Source organism: Amborella trichopoda, chromosome 6 (genome assembly GCF_054954075.1).
Source record: "Amborella trichopoda isolate Santa Cruz 75 chromosome 6, AtrichopodaSantaCruz75HAP2 v2.0, whole genome shotgun sequence".
NCBI lineage: Eukaryota > Viridiplantae > Streptophyta > Magnoliopsida > Amborellales > Amborellaceae > Amborella > Amborella trichopoda.
In genome coordinates, this window is record NC_142341.1 from 29,355,167 (window position 1) to 29,366,685 (window position 11,519).

The following is an 11,519-nucleotide window of genomic DNA, read 5'->3' on the forward strand; positions in this document are numbered from 1 at the left end:
TGTAACCAGGATCCAAGGTTTTGGTGTTGTGAAACCCTGATTTTCTTAGCGACACCACAAGTGCCGCTCAGATCCAGGGTGAAACTCCCAGTGTCGCCCAAAATCCAAAAGTTTCAGAATATTATGAAATGTTTTATATCTATTGTGGGATATGTTTTGTGACAGTAACAAAAATTTCAAATCAAAATAAAATGTTTAAAAATACCAAAAAAAATATTTTACTGTTCCTTCTACACTATTCTACTTTACTTTGTTTTAATTTATTTCATCATAAATATATTTTTTTCTTGATTCTTCCAATTTTAAATTATGTTTATTTCATCAATTTTGATAGGTAAAAAACTTTTAAAAAATATAAAAAAAATATTTTGCTGTAGATAGATCTGATTCATTCCTGTCTCTTTTTTATTTCATTTGAGTTTGTTAATTTCGATTGAAACCATGTTTTCCATGCTTTCACCGTGCTTAGTTTAACTGTGTTTCACGAAATTTAAAAAGGATATATATATATATATATATATACCCCTCCATCTATACTGTGCTTCGAGCGAGTTTAGCCTCGAAGCACACATCGCTAGGCACGATCAGCTCCGAGTGCTCACTTATTTCCAATTTTGTTTTGTGTGCATTGAGTGCTTGACTGTATTTTAATTGCGTGATTCTTTATACACTCCAACACACACCGGACCAGGAGTGCCTGGGAAACCAGCAAATAAATATTTCAAAAACCCCCAAAATTCGAGTTAACGGTGTAAGGAGATCCTAGCTTTGAGAGTCGAGGCGGTTGGGTTTCACGTAACTTTAATTGTGAGCGCCCCTCTGTAATCCTTAGCCTCAAAGCAACTCTGCATATAGGAGGACCTGCTGAACATCCTATAATAGGAGGCTAGGACCTATGTGGGGACCAATGTATCAAACTATCTCGGTGACCGTGCCCCATCAACCTTAGTCTCATGCAGGCCCACATCTACCCCAAATCTTAACTTACCAATCTACACTTGGGAACCCGCAGACCGGTGGGCCAACGGTCACCCCAAATACTCAATAAGAAGGTACTTTAAAAGCAATGCAGGATATGCTCATAAGAATGGACATGCATCAAATTCTACCCCCAAAGGCCTATATTCAAGAGACCCTTGGAGGCATGGAGGACCTTCTTTATTGTCCCAGAATTTTGGAACAAGTTTAATGGGAAGAGCGATCCAGATCCTCACGTCAACGTGTATCTCCTCTCTGTTTGAGCTTTACGAGACAGGCCTAACCAACTGAAGGCCATATTTTCACAAACATTGACTGGCAAGGCCTTGAACTGACACTGAAGAATGATGTCCGCTCAACCGCACATCACTCCAAAGGGAATGTTCAACTTATTCATCTCTCACTTTCACAGATCGACACTAAGATCTCTCTCCTTGGGAGAGCTCAACGCAACGAAGCAAAATCCAGGAGAATCCTTCAAGGACTTCATCCGTCGATTCCACAAGGCAGAAATTCGGGTCATAGAATGTCCACTGACAGACCCAGCTAAAATCTCTGTGGCCTTGAAGAATGCAGCTCCTAAATACATGACCTTTTTCAGCCAAGGTCTTATCTCCCATTCCTTCGACTCCATGATCGAGCGGGTCGCACAACATGAAAGGGCAAGAGGGACACCACTCAGCATCAGGCCAGACAATAAACCAATAACTCCCCAAAATAAGAGTAAAAGCAATAACAAGGGGAAGGCTTCTGTTCAGGTTAATGGGATTGTCATTATCGGACCAGCTCAAGGTTCAGCCACACAGCACACCAATCATAACCAAAACCAAAATGGTCAGCCTAGAGCCAACGCTCAAAATAATAACCAAAGGCGAGAGGATAATTTCACTCATCTCAAAGACCCACTGAAAAAAGTGTTGAAATTGCTCCTGGCTAGCAACATGGTTTATCTCCCTCCACCAACTGAACCACCATTTCAAGTCACGGCTAAAAGCAAGTGGTGCAAATGGCATCCAAACCATGCCCATGACACCCAAAACTGCCTATATTTCAAACGGGTAATTCAAGGGTTAATCAATAGGAGGGACATCACTGTCGCACCTAGAAATCAACCCGTCGAAGACCCTAATCAAAAGATGGGTATCTTCACAGACCCTCTCCCTAATAATATGGTCACAACGATCGAAAAGTCAGGAGCTCAAGACAACGCAAAAGAGAACGTTGTCATTCATATGATTGAGAATGAGACATAGAAGATGACCCTAGCCAATTCATATTTGCTTAAATCTTTTGAGCCTTTTGAGAGGAAGCCCTTCATCTCCGAACCTCGACAACCTTTCCAAATGGGATCAATACGATGAAGATGACACATTAGGGATCGATACAAGGCGACATCTTCCAAACAAGGGGCTAACACCCCAAAGTCTTCCATTACTCTTGATAGGGCCGAGCCTATCAAGCTTCAGGCTGGCGATGTTGATTCCTTAACCCGAAGAGGCTGAATGTTAAAACCCATTCAACTGATGGCTGAAAGAATGGAAAACACCTCAAAAGCCAAACAATCAGCAGGAGCCGTAGATCACGAACTGAATAAAGAAACTCAAGGATCTGCAACCACCTATGATCTACCAGCCCAGCTAGGAAAGATCCAGGCTCAAATCTTCATCTTAAAGCTACTCGCCAACTCACCAGCACACAAAGACCAGATCAAAAAGGTTCTTGCTAAGACACACATCCCAAGCAACAAAGCCGGATGAATTGTGCAGAATGATCAACCAACTGATGGCACCAACGCCAATTGTATTCACGGACGATGACATCCTGACTTCTTTAACCATTTTCATCTCCAACCTTTTTCCCATCACTGTTATCATACAAGGATATGAAATACGGAGAGTGCTTGTTGATAATGAGGCATCCCTAAACATATGTCCTATAAAAACAGTGAAGCAGATAGATAATTGCTCGAATGACTTCAAGTCGTGTCAACTAACTATTACCGCATATGACGAAACCAAGAGACAAGCTGAAGGCATACTGCCTCTCATGCTCAAGATCAGCCCTACAGCCAAACGATGAAATTTTATGCCTTGGACATAAAACCTTCATTCAACATGCTGCTAGAAAGACCATTACTGCATGAAAAGCTCGTAGTCGCCTCAACACTCCATCAATGCCTCAAATTTCAGACTAAAAATGGCATCGCGAAGGTATGTGTTGAACCACCTTCCTATTCCAATTCAAGTATAGGTAGCGAGAAGCTAGTCGTAGGGGTCAAGCTTAGCGAAATCTCACTCGCTTCCTTTGAGCAAACCGATTGTGCCACCTTAGGCCTAGAGGCCGGCGACCCTGTTCGTCAAATTTTACAAACTTCTGCATCAATGGATGACATTATCCAATGTCAACATCTATACGGTTTTTGGTCCCTCGAAGCTTGTTACATGCACTTCTCCCAAGGCTTCCAACCAGGCCAAGGCTTGGGTAGTCAAGGGCAAGGCGTAACGGAGGCAATTTCTACATCACACCAAGCCAAAACTAAAAACAGGGATCAAAGAGGACTAAGGTGTACTCTCACCCTATTTCAAAGCCGGATGAAGCCTTCAAGCTATCCAGGCTTTGTATCTTGAGGCATTCAAAACTTTGATCCTCTCGATGCCCGTCCTTCAAAACGGCCAAAGGTGATCCTTGATTCCCCAACGGTCGGGAACTCTTCTTCCACATCTCAGCACACACAAGAATTGGGGATTGAAGACCTTTTTGCTGACCAGGATTTCAAGGTATGCACAATCGGCTCTAACACAGCCAAGCGTGTTCATCCACCAATACAAATCTAGGAACAGAATTGGTCGATCATTCCTATATCTCAAGAATACCAACGGAAGCATACCAACGGCACCTTCAAGTCCCAGTGCCAAAAAACAGATAAGCGCAGCATGACCATCTAATCGCCCTGAGCGTCCAATCGCCAATACTTCCCTCGTGAGTCCCATAAGGGACACCTCTTCTGATATTTCAAAATCCACCGTTTAAAATTCAAAGCATGATAAAACTGATGATATTGGAAAAGAATTTTCAAAAATGGTAAACATTCAAGATAGCCCAATAATGCTACACAATACCCAAGATGTTGAATTAGATGACCAAGACGAAGATTAAGTGAGCCAAGAGTCTGAAGAAATCTCTCAACCTAAAGAACTCACTTCCCATGTCGCGCAATTCTAGAAGAGATTCGATGGTGACTTAATGGCTATCATCGAACAGACGATCGATGTAAAGCTAGGAATTAAGAAGGACCCAAGGTTAACCAAGAATAGAACCACCCTATCTCCTGAGGAGCAGGAAAGTATGATTTCCTTTCTCAAGGAATATCGCGATGTCTTTGCCTATTCATACGATGATATGCCAGGGTTAGATTCCACATTGGTGCAACATCACCTAATATTCAACGAAGGAGCAAAGCCTGCTAGGCAGAAACTCCGACTTCAAAAGACCCACCTTGAGCTCAAAATCAAAGAAGAAATAGACAAACTACTCAAGGTGAAGTTTATTACCCCCATCGATTACTCAGAATGGTTGGCCAATATAGTGGTCATACTCAAGAAAGATGGGAGGATCTGAGTGTGTGTCGACTACATAGACCTCAACCAGGCATGTCCCAAGGACAATTTTTCATTACCAAATATAGATGCCTTGGTCGACAACACTACGGGGCATGAGATGTTGTCATTCATGGACGGCTTCTCGGGTTATAACCAGATCCTCATGGTAGAACAAGACCAAACCAAGACTTCATTCATAACGCAATGGGGAACCTACTGCTACTGTGTCATGCCCTTTCGCCTAAAAAATGAGAGGGTCAATGGGAAATGACTAGCACACCATCATGGAAGATTATGTCGACGACATTCTAGTCAAGTCGAAGACCAAGTCTGATCATCTCACCAACCTGAGAATCATTTTCGAAAGACTCCGAAAACATCAACTCAAACTCAATCCACATAAATGTGGTTTTGGAGTTGAATCTGGCAAATTACTAGGCTTTATAGTAAGCCAAAGGAGCATTGAGGTGGACCCGTCCAAAATACGAGCCATCACTGAAATGGCCCCTCCTCGGAACATCAGAGAAATCTGTAGGCTTCAAGGTCACATACAAGCCATAAGGCGTTTTATTTCACAACTGGTAGACAAGTGCATGTCTTTCAATAAACTCCTTAAGAAGGATACCCCATTCATATGGGATAATGAATGCCAAGAAGGATTCGACCAAATCAAGGAGTACCTCACAAAACCTCTCATCCTTAGTCCTCCTAGTCCAGATAAACCCCTATGCCTATACATATCTGTGAAAGACAAGATCATGGGAGCAATGGTAGGACAATACGACGACCATGGAAAAGAACAAACGATATACTAAATCAGCAAAACCATGGTCGACTATGAGACAAGATACACGGATGTGGAGAAGCACTACTTAACACTTGTGTGATCTATGCAGAAGTTAAGACACTATGTCTTATCTCATACAGTCAAGCTCATCTCAAAAATAGACCCACTCAAGTACCTATTGGAGAGACCAATCATTAACGGGCATTTGACGAAGTGGAGAATGCTATTGAGCGAGTTCGAGATTGAGTATGTTACTCAAAAATTGATTAAAGGACAAGTCATTGTTGATCACTGGCTGAACACGACCGTCAGATAACACTCCCATCAACACAGATCTCCTTGATGAGAACCTCTTCACAATTGAGGACTCAATTTGGGAGCTATACTTCGACAGTGCAAAGAATGAGTACGGGTCAGGTATAGGAGTCATACTATGCTCACCCGAGAAGATTTTAATGCCAAAAGTCATCAGATTGAATTTCCCATGTACTAAATATGAAGCCTTGATAGCTGGGTTGGAGAATGCCATGGGAATGAAAATCTAGCAAATACGAGTGATTGGTGACTCTTTACTCGTCATAAACCAAGTTCAAGGGATTTGGAAGGTGAAAGAAGAAAAGCTTAAACATTATCAAGAAAAGGTGGAAAAGATGATCCCATATTTTAAGAAAATCACCTTCCAACATGTAACTAGGGAAAATAACTGATTCATCAACACCCTTGTAACCCTTGCCTCAATAGTCGATATTCCCCCAGAAATCACTACGCTCCCATTCTACATCAAAAATAAACATAACCCTTCCCAACCAAGGATCGAAAAAAAAATAGAACAAGAAAGTGAGAGCGATGGGGAAGTGTGTCTCATGGCTTCAGATGCACTAGTTAAGGAAAAACCATGATTCCACGATGTTTTGTCCCTTCTAAAATATGAGTTTTACCCCGAATGAGCCACCAAAAAGGATAAAGAAGCCCTTCAAAGGTTTTTGATGGGATTCTTGGTAAGAGGTGACCTCCTATTCAATAAATCCTTCGATGGCATCATTCTATGGGTTCTCGATCAGCCAGAATTCGATCAAGTACTAACAGAGTTACACAATGAAGGAGGTCATTCTGGGACAGCCGCCTTATCTCATAAAATCAGGTGCCAAGGCTATTACTGGATCACCATGGCTGAAGATTGTTGGAAGTTCGTTAAGAGGTGTCTCAAATGTCAACTTTATGGAGACCTCATCCATGCACCATCTGTACCACTCAACTCAACACTGCCCGTATGGTCTTTTACCATGTGGGGTCTTGATATCATCGAAATGATATCACTAAAAGCTTCAAACGACCAATGTTTTATATTAACAGCTACAGAGTACTTCACAAAATAGGTAGAGGTCGCATCATTTGTCAAAATAGAAGGACATCATGTTGCCCATTTCATAAAGAACAACATTGTATTCAGAATTGGTGTTCCTAAGTCAATCATTACTGACAATGGATCCAATTTCAAAAATGAAAGGGGTCACTAAGGTGTGTAAAAAGTTCGAGATAATACAGAAATTCTCCACACCTTACTACCCTCAAGGACACGAACAAGCGGATGCCACAAACAAAGGACTTCTCAGAATAATAGACAGAATAATAGAAGGTGACAAAGATTGGCACAAAAAGCTAAACAACACCCTATGGTCTTATCAGACAGCTAAGAAGACTCCTACTGACATGACCCCATACTCATTGGTATATGGTATGGAAGCAGTGTTACCAATTGAAGTTGAGATACCATCTATTCAAGTGCTCATTCATAGAAATTCAGATGAGGGACAAAAGATCGAAGCACGAATCGCTGCTCTCGTTAATTTGGATGAAAGACGACTATGAGTGACACAAAATATTGTTGCTTATCAGTGTAGGATCGAGAGGGCATACCAAAGAAAAGTTGTTCCTCAACTATTCAAAGAAGGGGACATGGTACTCAAGAAAATCTTCCACAATCTTGCAAATCCACACCCTTTAGGCAAGTTCAAACCTAATTGGGACGGGCCATTCGTCGTTACCTGAGTGCATACAGGCAATTCTTACAAGATAAAAAATCCAGAGGGGTATGAAGTGAACGACCCCATTAATGCGATGTATCTCAGAAAATACTACCCATAACGGGCTCAAAAGCGTGGTGAAAACCTGAAAAGGCATCACAAAGGAAAAATGAAAGAATATAAAAAAAAAATGGACGTGGTGAAATCCTGAAATGGCATCACGAGTAAGAAGAATAAAAAAAAAAAAAAAAATCTCCAAAGAGGAGCTTTCGATTCAAAGCACTCAAGTACAAACAAGTACTTGCAAATTCCAACAATACTGCACAAGTAAACCCTAAGGATGAAGACTCCTCAACCCCACAAGTTCCCAACAGAACCAACTCAGAAAGATGTGGAAGGGTAACATAAATGGAAGACCGAAGTGACTTCGACGAAGCCTAGGATAACATCGAGACCTCTCCAAGATGGAAGTCTGGCAAGAATCCAGAGAACTCTTTATGGATCCACAAAGCACAGGATAAAAGTTCCAAAGGTAAAAGGACAACTTCGAGATTTTTGAGTTCTCACGATCCCACAAGAAAATCTTCTCATTATCCTTGGGTAAAACTTGATAAAGAAAATAACCACCAAAGGGGCCACAGGTGGCAAAACTGTAAGGCTTATCCCTTTTAAGAGTACTTTTGCAATTTGACTTTTAAATCATCCATTTTCAAAAACAAAACCCTTTTTAGAAAGGACTTCCTCCATCACTACAAGAGGTTAAACTGTTAGTCAACTTGGCCTCGTTCTCGAAGCCAACTTCTTATGCCTATTATGAATGCTTGAAACTAGCCAGGCACTACATGGTTGTGTGAGTAAGCTACCAACTACCATATATAGGAGATGGGTGAACCTCGCCAATGAAGAAATTGCCCAGTCTATGAGTGTTTTTCTCTCGACTGGGTCCCTTGAGGAAAAATGAGGCAAGCTCATCCCTGTGTGTGGGTATGATGACCCAATAGCTGGAAATTTGAGACAAAAACCATACAACTAGGGGGCTGAGTTCATAAAAATTCAGTTTGAATGATGTGTGCCAAGAGAGAATCCCGCTATGCTTCGATAAATCAATTGCACACGTACAAGTTAAAAGACCCCTAACAGGGGCAATAAAAAAATATATATATATATCAAGCAGAACAAAAACCAAATTTTGTGTATCTCAAAACTCTTATTTTATTCATCCATTAAAATGGACTTATTACAGGCATTCACGCCATTAAAGTTGGCCTTATGACCGAAATTCTTACTATCTTAACAGACTTCCAAAAAAAAAAAAAAACTACTAAAAAATAACGCTGATCATGAGATCAACTTAATCATGCCAAGAAATAAATAAAGAAACTAAAATATTTTGGCTATTCAGTCTTTGACTATGGATCAACATCCTTCTCCTTGAGTTCTGCCACGAAGGCCACCCATCGAGCCAATTCGACTTCAGCCTCTTCCAAGCTAATATCACATGTGTCCTCATTGGATTTGATGTGATTATTTGAACAAGAGGTGAGACAAGAAAAATGAAAAAGGGCCGAGACAGGAAAAACGTCAAACTTGTGGGACGTAAAAGAGTCGAGGCAGGAAAAACGTTAAACTCGTGGGACGTAAAAGAGAGCTGAAACAGGTAACGTCTAGCCCCGTATGACACAAAAGGTCGGGTGTATCCACGGCACAACCACCCTGAAAAAATGCCTATCCCCGTATGACGTAAAAGGTCAGGTGTATTCAGCTCAACGTCAAACTCGTGCGACTTAAAAGAGTAGAGGCAAGTAACATCTTGCCCCGTATGATGCAAAAGGTCGTGTGTGTTCAAGGCACAACCACCTTGTTCAACGAAAAACGTCTATCCCCGTATGGCGTAAAAGGGTCGGGTGTATTTCGTCTATCCCCATATTAACGTAAAAGGGTCGAGTGTTTGGTCCATCGCTGCATGACTCTAAACTGCGTAGAGGGCTCTATTGTTGCAAGAGTTAAAATTGCTAACCAACCCTGTTTTTTGAAATATCTTTCCCTTTTCAAAATTTTCACTATATTCCTTGTGTTTTCCAAAACTTTAATTTCTTTGTTAAAATCGTAACTTGTCCCTACTCCAGGTTCTATTTCAAATCTCCCCCTACTTTCAAAAGTGCTAAAAGACTTTTAAAAACGAAGGAGTTAGGACACCCATACATGATGATTACCGTGTTTATCTCGATTGTCGCGTTGTTGCCTCATCTCTCACTTCGGATTCTGTCAGACTAGTCTCTGCCTATAGAAAGCCTTTCCCTATATACAGCCTTAGGAAACGTAAGGAGATCAAAGAAAATGCCAGGGTAAAAAAATTCAAATTGTGAAAATCCCTGAAGTTAAGTGGCATGGCCAAAAAATCCAACTCGAGTTTCAAGCTTGTGTAACTAATCGACATCTCAGGCCGAAAGCCCTAGGAAGAAAAATGCCCTAGGTGGGTGAGCTCGGTGAGTGCAACGACTTGGATGGATAGTTGATGTGCCCCCTGACCACATGACTTCAGGAGGCAATTTAAAATGTCTGCTTTGTCTTTGACGTTCACCTGCCCCTCGAAGGTCAAGGAACGCCAGAGTATCTACTTCTTTGTCACTCCCTTGTCCCTCGAAGGATAGAGAGTATCAAAGAGGGGCAACAGTGGACTCCCCATTTTGAATCTGGTAAATTCTATGATTTCTTGGACTCTTAAGACCACACTTATCGTAGTAAACCAAAATCCATACTTCACACAACCTATCTTGTGACCCGGAACTAGTCTGCCTAACCGGAATCGTGCAAAAACCCTGTTTTGACCCAGATTTTTGTAAACACCCTATTTTACCAAAACAATCATTAAAAATAGTAAATAAATCCATTTTGATCCAAGTTTTCTCTTAAAACTTCATAAGAGGCTGAGGAAGACACCCAAATTTAAAAATATCAAATTTGACAAGTTTTAGTTTGGGCGACATCAGTGGTGTTGTTCGGGAGACACTGACAGTGTTACCCAAGTCATTCCAGTAAATGTCCTGTTTTATCAAAAAAATCATTAAAAATAGTAGAAAACTCCGTTTTGATCCAAATGTTTTTTGGTAGCTTCAAAAGAGGATGGAGACCTCAGTAACAGTGAAAAAAAAATGAAATTTTACCAATTTGGACTTGGGCGACAAGGGTAGTGTCGCCCAAATATGGGCGACACAGCCCTTGTCTTCTAGCCCCTTTTGCCCCAAATTGATTTTTTGAATTTTTTCACATTTTTTTTGAATTTTTTGTGGGTGACATAGCCGGTGCCACCCAAATCCGTGACTCTCAAAATTTGACTTTTTGACCCGGGATTTGCTTGTTACGCATGCTTGTCTTTCCCAACAAGTTTTGACCCCTATAAGGCATCTTTTTGTGGTCATTTGATGGGGGAGGGAGAGAGAGAAAACACCTGGGAGAGAGATAGAATGATTAAGGATAGAGATAGAAAACTTAGAGAGATGAGAAACCCTAGGGATAACTTCAAGAAACCCCTAGGCCCCTGGAACGTCAACCCTTAAGCCTGAGAGAGCTTAGATCTAAGACAATGATAACCATCTATAGGGCACAACCACCCTATACTAAAGAGACTTGCTGTCTAATATCTGAATCAGAGAGAGAAACGAGGACCGGTTTTGATACGGGCGAACCCCAGAAGGCTCGAGAGTCCCGGGCCATCCGGCCCGGTTCGGTATCATTTTCTTCCATTTTATCTCTTTTGCTTTTATTTTTTTTTTTTTTTTTGATCTATTTGTTTACTTAAAAATTGTATTTTGTAATGTCTTGGACCATGCTGGCTCTGCCACAAATCTGAGAGTTGATCTGCTCGTTTTCAAGCAGATCTGGCCTCATATCTGAATTCGATTGTCCCACCTTCTCTACTATTCCATTTGCATTAGTTTAAGGTGTCAGATCTGAGAGACCTTCATTTTCAGATCTGTCAGATTTTGCATCATAAATACTTTGACCGTTGTGGGGTGCTTTTAATGTCGTCACCCATTTTGGCTGACTCCAGAGATATTGATAACTCAGGGCCGTCTGCCTGATGGGAGGATAAGATGAGGCGAGATGTGCCTAGGATGAAGTCCCCGGAAG